This window comes from Cyprinus carpio, chromosome B8, assembly GCF_018340385.1.
Source record: "Cyprinus carpio isolate SPL01 chromosome B8, ASM1834038v1, whole genome shotgun sequence".
NCBI classification, from domain to species: domain Eukaryota; kingdom Metazoa; phylum Chordata; class Actinopteri; order Cypriniformes; family Cyprinidae; genus Cyprinus; species Cyprinus carpio.
In genome coordinates, this window is record NC_056604.1 from 19,059,272 (window position 1) to 19,070,670 (window position 11,399).

An 11,399-nucleotide genomic window follows, 5' to 3' on the forward strand; every position below is an offset into this window, starting at 1 on the left:
AAACCTCTGATACCCGTCTCCTAAGAAAAAAATGTAGAAAGGCAGAACGTAAATGGAAACAAGACAGGCTGCATATCTCTCTTCAAAGGTTCAGAGACTCTCTTACTTCTTACCAGACTGCAGCTAAGTCTGCAAAAGCTGCATACTTTTCTAACCTAATTGAAACTAATCACTCTAAACCTAAGGTTTTGTTTTCAATTATTAATCTGTTACCAATCCTTCTGTTATTTGAGGTGGCTGGGCCACGACTCTGGAATACCCTGCCTTTAGAGATCAAGACTGTCCCCTTCCTTGTCTATTTTCAAGTCCTTGCTAAAAACTTTTTTATTTTCCTTAGTGTACTGACTACTGTGATACGCTAAATTTTGAAATGGGTGGTTTTAAATTTTTGTCTGGTCTATTTTTCATGTATGTGTTATATTCTTGCTCTTCTGTAAAGCACTTTGGTCAGCCTGGAGGCTGTCGTAAATGCGCTATACAAATAAAATTGAAATTGAAAATTTTTTTTTTTTTTTAACTATACTCACTATAACATCACCGGATTCCCAACCCATACTCTGTGACCTAAAACATCTTTGTACTTTCTAAACCTGTTGTGTCAGACCTCTTCTGTTATAGCTACAAGAACCATGATTTTTGTTTTTATTTACATAATTTAACAAAGAAAACACTAAAAACTAAAAAAAAAATAAAATCATATTCGTATTTTTAAATTAAAACATAAACTAAAACAAAATCTTAACTTAAACATACAAAAAAAAAAAAAAAAATTCACAGGGTTATGAGTGTACCTAAAAGTGATGCTCGGGCTTCAATCTCTTTTTCTTTTCTCTGCACCAGATTGCTGGATGTCTTTTTTTTTTTTTTTTTAAATGATTGTTTATTTTTATGTATGTTAATATAGAAGTGTGTGTGTTTTGTGTTTTTTTTTTTTTGGAGCAAAATGGGATGGTTGGCCCTGGGACTGTTGGCGCCCTACGCAAACTGCGTAGTCTGTGTATAGGGAGCAGCGTAGGTGCTGAAGACTTTCAGTCATTATGCTGAAAAATTGCAGCTTTGATCACAGAAATTCAGATTTTAAAGTAAAAATAAGACTTAAATTAGATTTTTAAGCGTGCCTAACAGACATTTCTTGCTGGATGAAGGACAAACCAAATTCAAACTTGCCAAGACAGAACGCTTGTGGTTCCAGCAAACCCATAGTTTGATCACAATTTCACCATCAACCATAACTCCTTTAAAAACAGACAGCCAGAAACCTTGGAGTTATGACTGATGATCAGCTGCCTTTCTCAGACCACATTGCTAAAACCAGGGGCGGACTGGCCATCGGGAGCACCGGTACCATTTCCCGGTGGCCTGATGGTCATTCTGGCCTGCCGGCTTTGCCGCTGTTGCAGTCGATCAGGGTGACGTGCAGTAGGCTGGTATGCAACTGCGAATTAATTGACGGACTTATGAATCTACGAATCAGGCGATCGCGGAGTGAAAATGACACCACCACATGACCCAACATCAGCGAAGCACTGCCTAATTGGCTATATCCAGAGGCAGGCTTGCTTCATCTTAGAAAACCGTGCAAAAAAATGGATGCGTAAAAGCAAGAGGGAGGAGCAAAGGAGGGAACGTATAAAAAAGAGAAAAGCCTGGCCACAGACGCAGCAAGTTGATGCAAAATCTGTTCCCCAGCCATGTTCGCCAGTAAGGGCGCAGGTCGGGGCAGAATTACATTGACATTATATTTACTAGGGGTTTGGGACGGTTCACTGAAAAAAAATCGAACTGTTCGGTTCACCACACAACACGGTTCGGCACGCGCTGGAAAACGCTGTTCAACTTAAATCTGACAAAGCATCTGTAATAGTGTTTACTATAAATAAACACGTAAAACAAACAGGGTTCAGTTAATATATGTTTCTGTTGATGGATGAACATTCTGGCTTCCCAGACATTACAACAACAGCGTTGAAGGAAGAAAAAAAAAAAAAAAAACGTGGACAACCATTTACTCTTGTCCAATACGAATATGAACACTGGATCAGTGCATTCTCTTAAAGTAACAGTCTTTATATTAATCGACCAGCAACAACAAAAATAATCACTCACTGCTTCTTGATTGAAAAAGCTTTTGTAACTTTAATAAAGAATAATCTTAATTTATAGTCCAAATGCAATGCTATTTTACATTTGATTGCTTTATTCAATTTCTGCACCTAAAAAACTAATTCTATACCTTCCTGAAAGTCAGTTTATTTAAGTATCTTTACTCTTGTTGTATTTATTTGTGCTGTTGCTTGTAGTTAGAAATATTCTAATTCTTATTAAATATGAATAAAATATATATATTATTTGAAAGTATAGTGTGACGAGTGGGGCGGGGACGAGAGCCGTGGAACGGAGCGAGGCCGGTGGAGATGATTGGGAAATGAGCGAACACCTGCTCCACTCACCGGTCTCGGAGTCCCACGGAGGAGATTGGGAGGATACAAAAGAGGAGCGACGACAGTGAAGGACGAGAGAGGACCAGGCCTGGGTTTTATTTTGTGTAACGATAAAAACTCCATAATTACGGGAAGAAAGGAGGCGGGAACCGGCGAACACTCAAATAAAACTTTAATGACAAAATAAATACAAAACAGTGCGACAGCCCCTCACGGGCGACTGCCGCGCATGAAAACAAAAACCAAAACACAAAATAAAAACCCAGGCCTGGTCCTCTCTCTCCTCCGTCCTTCGCACTGTCGTCGCTCCTCTTTTTGTATCCTCCCAATCTCCTCCGTGGAGGACTCGAGACCGGTGAGTGGAGCAGGTGTCGCTCATTTCCCAATCACTCCACCGCCTCGCTCCGTTCCGCACGGCTCTCGGCCCCGCCCCACTCGTCACATATAGTTGTTTCTTTCCATAAACATAGCACATACAACGGTACCAAAACAGTGACTCTAAAACCGTGAAAATGCAAAACGAACCGTGAAAAAGTTGAACTGTTCCACCCCTTAAATTAACGTAATCATTTGGCAGACGGACGGTTTCATCCAAAGCGACTTACAATAGATACAAACTATTCTAAAAAAATATATTACAAATATATAAATGATAGAAGTTTTAAAAGAGCATCTTAATGACAAACTAGCACACTGTTTTACATATGGGGATACTGTATTTTTTAAGTGCCAAATTTGACCAGAAAATTTTGATTTTATTTCCATTTCTAGCCTACAATATGTCTCCTAGTCTACAATGTTTATTATTTATTTTTGAAGGTGTCAAGGAAGCAACGGCGCTCTGCTATTGAACAAGAGAGGATGGACAGTTCAGCTTTTGAGTCAGAGCAGGAACCTTCAGGTAAAGTTTAAGCTATAAGCAAAACTAAACATGCTGGCTATACTCTTAGAACAAAATGTGCTTTTATGATTTCTAAGATCATCGTAGGACTGTGATCATGGGCACATACAATTGATGGCTGCACAATTAATATAGATTATTGCAAGTGCTTATTTCATATAGCAGAGAAGAACCTAGATGTGCAGAGAGAGGAGAGGGATTCAGGGAAAGATGATATAGATGTTGTATTCCTAGTGAGTTTTTACATATGAGGGTTTTATTTATTTATTCCATTCATATGATGTATGGTAGTCTACCTGTTAATCAACTATCCGCCACTGCATATCGGGATGGTAAAACTGCCTGAAGGGCAAGCGTAAAAGATGCTCGGGACCAAAACAGAGGTGGCCTGAGGGGGAGAGTCAAATTCCCAGTCCGCCACTGGCTAAAACTGTCGGTCCTGCTGATTTGCTTTATTATACATCAAGAAGATACAGGCCCTTTTCTTTCAGAACATGCTTCACAAACTCCTTTGTTCAAGCTCTTGTTCTGTCCAGGCTGGACTATTGCAATGCTCTCTTGGCAGGTCTTCCAGCCAGTTCTATCAAACCTTTACAACTAATATAGAATGTGGCAGCAACATTAATTTTAATGAGCCGAAAAGAATGGCACGTTACACCTCTTTTTATCAAATTTGCACTGGCTACCAATAGCTGCTCGCATAAAATACAAGTCATTGGTGTTTGCCTACAAAAACCACCACTGGCTCTGCACCCCTTCACCTAAATTTATTACTTCAGACTTATATGCCCCTTTCTATAGAGAAGCTTGCTTTCTGCAAGTGAACGTCGCAGAAAGCTAGTTTTTATACTAGCACGAATTTTAACCAACGGCTCAGTCCCCTGCTCACCTCTCCCTTTAGAGAAGCTTTGGTGGCCGACACAGGTAAAGATGTCGTCGGTAAAGACATCAGAGAGCAATGAGATTTCTTTACAGAGGTAAATTAAGGAATTATATTTACTTAATTATTCAATAAATCAATGTAATTGCGAATATTAATGTACATCAGTGTTTTATTAGTCGCAAGAACAGCAAAGTGACAAAACAATAGGTTACTGTCGTAACCCCGGTTCTCTGAAACATCGAGTGGAGAGATCCACCTATGGGAAGGGGCATCCATACCTGACCTCTGCAGAAGCATCCAATTGCACCAAGTCTGGCTAGACAGACAGAAGCGCGCAGCCAATGCCAGGTAAGGACCAGCCCTCCTTACCTAGGGGTATATAATGGCTGCAGCGCTGCTATTCTCCAGTAAGTATATTCGCTTCTCGTGTGGTAAGCGGGGCAAAGCTGGTGGATCTCTCCACTCGATGTTTCAGAGAACCGGGGTTAGACGACAGTAAACCTATTGTTCCTCTTTCATCATCTCGTGTTCGAGATCCACCTATGGGAGAGACATGGACAGCTCCCCGATTGCCCAATACACTCACAGTGAGGTTCTAAAAGCCAGAGAAGGACGGTCGCCCCAGGGGGCGCGTGCCCTGACACGTCCCATATTCATGACCTGCAATACTGATGCACACCATGACTGCTGTGCACATGCAGCCATGAAAAATGTTAGCATAACACACAGGATAACCAATGTGCATATGAACATTACACCCCGAAAAGGAATGAAAAAATCCATGCTTAGTGACAGGGATGTGCATGGCCAAGCCGGCCCATTCACTCCTTCCTTCATCACTTCCAACGGGGTCGCAGGGAAGGGCTAAGAATACCCACCCCTAAAACCGAATGTGCTACCGAGATACTGGTGACATCCAGCCGGTAAAACGCACAAAGGGTATGAGGAGAAGCCCAACTGGCAGCGGAGCAGATGTCCTGACAGTGACACTCCCCTAAACAAAGCCCAAGAGGTGGCAATGCCCCTCGTGGAATGAGCGCTGATGTCCCCTGTTGGCTGCATTCCCTTTGAAATTCATAAGCCAAAGCTATAGCATTCACAGAGCCAATGTGAGAGCGTTGCCTTAGAAATAGGATTCCTCCATGAGGGGGTGCCTATGAAAATGAAGAGCTGGTCGCTCTTCCGGAAAGCACTGGTCCTGTCAATATATGGTCCGATAAAGCACGGACGGGACACAGAGCATTTAGCCTCTCATCCTCCGGGGAGGGAAAAGGTTCGAGGGTGAAAAGCGGACAGCTCAACACCTCCGAAGTGAACGCAGGGAAGCACTTCGGCATGAAAGCCGGATTAGGCTTAAGGGAAACCATATCTCCACTAAGAGAGAATTTTAGTGTCACGAGGATGAAACCGAAAGTGCATGAAGCTCACTGACACGTTTGGCTGATGCCAAGGCCAAGAGCGAAGCTGTCTTGAAGGACAGCAGCTTTAGGGAAATACTTCCCAGGGGTTCAAAAGGATATTGAGACAGAGCCTCCAACCACCATGGAGAGGTCCCACTCAGGAACAGTTCTCCTGACGACTGGCAAGGAGCGACGGGCACCCTTCATAAATCTGCGGATTAGAGGATGCTGCCCGACTGTTGAGCCCTCAAAGCCCACATGACAGGCCGAAATAGCAGCCAAGTAGACCTTAATTGTGGAAAAAGACCTGCCTTTTTCCAAGAGGTCTTGGAGGAAACACAAAATATCAGGAACTGAGCACTGATAAGATGTGAGACCACGCCCATCACACCACCCTTCGAACACTTGCCACTTAGTGCCATACAAGGATCGCGTAGAAACGGCCCTGGCATTCTGTATAGTAGCAATCACACGCGGCGAAAGCCCCAGTGCGCTTAGGTTCATCCTCTCACGGGCCAAGCCCAAAGAGCCACCCCTGTCCGGGTGCGGGTGATAAATTCTCCCCGTTCGCTTGGGACAATAGATCCGTGCGGAGGGGGAGGCGCCACGGCTCGGCATATAACAGAGAGATTATCTCCGCCAGCCATGGTGCTTTGGGCCACCTGGGTGCTATCAGAATGAGAGACAGGCCCTGCTCTCTCACCCTGGCCAGTGTAGGAATTAGCAGGCACAGGGGAGGAAAAGCATACAGCAGCACTCTGGGCCACGGGTGGGCCAGTGCATCTACCCCGAGGGGCGCGTCCACGTCCTTTAGCGAGAAGAACATAGGACAATGGTAATTTTCGCGCGAGGCGAATAGATCTACGGTTGCCTGTCCGAATCTCATCCATAACATATCTGCGGGTGAAGGCGCCAATCTCCGTAGATTGGGTTTCCCCTCGATAGAAGATCCGCGCCTCTGTTTAGAAGGCCCTTAACAAGAGTCGACCGAAACGACAGGAAAACCCGTCTTCACCACACCAAAATCATGTAAGCTAGAGCGTGAAGTTTCGACGAGCGCACGCCGCCCTGACGGTTGATATAAGCCACTGCTGTGGTATTGTCGCAGCGTACGAGCACATGATGTCCCTGCAGGCGAGGCAGAAAATGATTCAGAGCTTTCCATACGGCCATAAGCTCTAAATAATTTATGTGCGCTGAACGTAGTCTGCTCGGCCACAGACCGTTCACCGTTCTGCCCTCCTGGGTGGCGCCCCAGCCTGTTAAGGACGCATCTGTCGTCACAACTTTCCGCATCATAACCGTCCCCAGAGGGGTTTCCTTGTGCGTAAAAGTCTGCGCTCTTCCAGTGGCGCAAGGCTGCCGAGAGGCGCGCGTCACTATTACAGAGCGGCAAAGATCGCGCGTCGGGCTGAAATGTACTAACAAAACCCATTTTATGAACGCTCTCATTCTCAGGAGTCCCAGCGGTACAACCTGGATAGATGAAGCCATAAGACCCTGCAGCCTGAGGCATGTGCGATATTGTACTTTCGCCCCCCTCTGAACTGCGACAGACAGTTCATTAGAGAGAGAACGCGCTCTTGAGAGAGACGCGCTCGCATGGAGACTGAGTTCAACTCCAAACCCAGGAAAATGACATTCTGACTGGGTGTAAAATTGCTCTTGCTCACATTCACTCTGAACCCGAGAGACGTGATGTGCGTGAGCACACGGCAGGTGTCCTGCAACACTTTCTCTTTCAATTCGGCTATGATGAGCCAATCGTCTATGTATGTCAGAATCCTCAGACCTGACATTCTCATGGGTGCTAAACCCGCCTCCGCACACAGACAGAAACACCGGGGGCTTAGGCTGAGCGCAAACGGCAGAACTGTGAATTCGTAACATGTGCCTTGGTAGGCGAAACGAAGAAACTTCCTGTGTGTCGGATAAATGCTTATATGGAAGAAAGCATCTTTCAGGTCGACCAATGTGAACCAGTCGTTCTGTTTTATGGCGCGGGCGAGCGAGCCATGAGTCAGCATTCTGAAATTGTATTTCCTCAAATGTTTGTTACAACACACGAAGGTCCAAGATAGGGCGGAGAGAGCCGTCCTTTTTTGGGACCAGGAAATAACGAGAATAAAATCCCTGATTCATCAGACTGGGGGGCACCACCTGAATCGCTCCCCTTGTTTAGGAGGGAGGATATTTCCTCTTTCAGAATGTGTGAGGCATTCTCCTCCGTGTGTGAAGAGAGAACGCCGTTGAAATGCGGGGGTTTCATTGCAAACTGCAGTCTGTATCCCTGCATTATAGTACGCATCACCCACTCGGGAGCCGAGACAGTTTGCCAAAGCCCATTCGTGACTTGCGAGTGTTCCCACCCGAGCCGCGGCGGAGCTGTGTAAGCCCAGCTGGTTTATTTGTGATGCAATGGCGCCATCTAGTGGACACACCAGGGGCAACATGCAGGGGTTCAGACAGATTTCCTCTCTCCGCAGGGAGATGGACTCTCTCTGCGGAGAGAGATCCTCTCTCCGTAACGAATTCATTTGATTTGTTTGTTTTAATGTGTTTTTTGTTTTTTTGTGTGTTTTGTGTTGGGGAAACACTTGGGCCGAAGCCTTTATTGATTGGGTGAGGGGAACAGAGTGTATGCGGTGTGGTGACACTGCTTTTGCACTTTTCCTCACAACAGTCCCCCTGAACGTGAGGGGGGAACACACAACGTTCATTAAACACATGGGCTGGGCAGCCTCGAACGGAGAGGAACCGATCCATCCACGGGAGACCCTGCGTCTTTTGAACGGGGGTCCTGGGACAGGAAGAGAGTCCGAAGGGCTCGTGGCCCGTGAACGCAGACTCGATGCCTCCATCAACCGAACATCAGGCAGGCCGCTTACGTTTTGAGTCGATGGGGGTAGGGTTAGATGGTCTTCCAGCCGCGGCCGCGGCGGGAGTCGATTTTCCCCAGTGCTTAGCAGGCGGTGGGTTATTCTGCCGTGGAGGGGGTTTGTTGCGGGGCCTTTCCTTGCCCTGGTGGAAATGTCGTCCCATGGCAGGAGTGTTAGGCAAACGCGCAGGGGCCGCCTTCCTAGGAAGGCATAACTTGAAGGCCTCATCCTCCTCCTCTTTGTCATCACACCGTACCGTTGTTGCATTAATGCGACGGCGGGGCCGAAGAGAGCCCGGCCGGGCTCTACTGACGCGCCCGCGATGCGCCGCTTCTCACTGTCAGGAAGGCCTGACAGGTTAAGCCAGAGCGCGCGCTCTCCCACCACAGAAAGCGCCATAGAGCGCCCGCAGGCTTGGACGGCCTGCCGAGCGTTACGGAGGACGAGGTCGTTCACCGTGAGGATCTCCTTCCACAAGGGTAGAGAAGGGGTTCCCTTTTCCAGCTGTTGCCCTAATTCGTCCAAAATCTCCGCCTGGTAAGCAAACAAGTGAGGAGGAGCCCCGGGAGTCCCCCGGTAGTGCGTCGTCGTCACCGTGTCCCCCCATCTGAGTCAGAAAGGCCGAGCTCGGCACACTGGGTCGCTGCTTCAACTTTAAGACAGCGTCCCAAAGCTTTTTGGGCAGCATCAGGCAATGACTGCAATTTTCCGGGTTCTCCAAGGCTTCTTGAGCGTGTTTAAGGCCCAAGCAAACCACGCAGAGCGGGTGAAGGTCCTTAGCGGCGATGAGCGCTCCACACACGGCAGGACAGGCCCGTGATAGGCTATTCCCCGGAGAAGCGGTAGGTTTAGAAAGCGACATACCGGAGAAGAACTCGGCAAAAAAATCTGTGGCGGGCAGCCGTGGAAGGAGGGGCAGGTGAAAACCGACGAGAGCGCGGGCGGCTCTGAATGCAGAACACAGCAGAAGGCTGAAAAGACAAAGTCACGTCTGGCGGAGGCTGATCAGGCGATATGTCCTCCTGAAGACACGAAAGTGAGCAGCGTAATCCAACCGAACTGTGTCAGTGCAGAGATCGCGAGAAGCGAATGTCAACTGGAGAATAGCAGCGCTGCAGCCGTTATATACCCCTAGGTAAGGAGGCAGGGCCTTACCTGGCATTGGCTGCGCGCTTCTGTCTGTCTAGCCAGACTTGGTGCAATTGGATGCTTCTTCTGCAGAGGTCAGGTACGGATGCCCGTTCCCATAGGTGGATCTCGAACACGAGATGATGAAAGAGAACGCGCTCCGTAGAGCAGTTTGTCCGTTTAGGGCTACTGTAGAAACATAGTGGCGACTTACATGTAAGGGACCCCATGGTGTATGTAACGTTAGATAGAAATTGCTCAATCTAAGGTAATAAAATATAACGGTTCATTAAGAAGGTCTTTACACACCTCTGAAAACATAGTTATGTATAATATATTGCATTTCTGTAAATAGATCGTTGTAAATATTACACATTGCACCTTGACGCTCGGGACAGTAGACGGAACGGTGTTCTGAAATATTCGGTGTCTGAGATTTTCGGTGACGCTGGGCGGAGCTCACATGAATATTCATGTGTTTCTGTTTCGCGTTAAAGCGACTCTGATAATATTAGTACGTTTTCACCACCGGATCACAAAAACTGTTCAACAAGGTAGGTTAATTACGTTTCAGCTTCTAACGAAGATAAGCAAACGTTGAATATAATTGTTCGTTTGTACACAAAATGGTATTGTTTGCTGTTTTAAATGTTTACATCAACGATTACAGCCACTGATTTTGCCAGAAGCAGGCCTATCGTTAGAATACGCTAGCCAGTAAATGGGCCAGTAGCTGTTAAATATTTCTCATATTCCTCTGTTTTGCTATTAAAAGTACGTCATTTGAAGTTGTGTAGCATATGGTGGCACAAACTTGCTCACTGTATTGTAAGACTGTAAGGTGAGAAATGAAGAACGATATAAAGACTCTTATGTAGTAACAGCTATTTAACTTTTTTTTTTCTCCTTAAAGAAGGTGTCACATGGAAGTGCATGACAGCCTACAGTTCATTTGGAGAAGCTGTTTGTTTGTAATTAATATATCTGTTACAAATCAGCAGAGTTTGATACTTCTGCGTGTTTTTTTTTTTTTCCTATAGCTTACAGAAGCTCTTCTAATGGGGGAGACTTATATTTTTGTCAAGTTATATATGAGGCCACACTCTCAGACACAAAAAAGTACAAAATAGTACCTTTAAGGAACAAAAGCTTGTCACTGGGGTGGTACCCTCAAAGGTACATTATTGTACCTTGAGTCAGAGGAGCAAATTTGTACCTTACTTGTTTGTACCCTCTAAGGGCCAATACTGTACCTTTGAGGATCAATAATGTACCTTAGACAAAGGTACAATAAAGTACCTCTGGAAAAAGGTACAATTTTGTCCCATTAAGGTACCACCACAGTGACAAAGCCATTTTGTACCTTTAGGTGGCAAAAAAGGTTCCTTTTTATTCCTTAAGGAGTGAAAGAAAATAAAGGCAAACAACAACTAACTGAATTTTAGACATTTATTTTTAGTCCTTAAATGGAAAACAGTTTAATTCACCGATTCAATAATAATTCATCTCACAACCATACAATGTAACATCCCAAAATAAAATGCCACAATGTTTAGGATGTCATGTCTGATATAAAAAACATTAAAAATAATTAATTACATTTTTTAAGAAGCATTTCACTGACCAACTGACAACTTACTGCCACTCCAAAAACAAAATGAACAGCGATATCAGAGAATAGATGCATAGCAGGGAATAAAAACAATGGAAACCATTTATATTTTCCTTCTTTCAATTTCATGAACATCACTAATAAGAACAGCAATA

At 45.4% G+C, this 11,399-nt stretch overlaps 1 pseudogene; it reads right to left on the minus strand.

Annotated features, from left to right (window-relative positions):
- Positions 1 to 5,061: 5,061 nt before the first annotated feature.
- On the minus strand, positions 5,062 to 6,243 carry LOC122138157 (annotated as a pseudogene).
- Between the last annotated feature and the right edge of the window lie 5,156 nt (positions 6,244 to 11,399).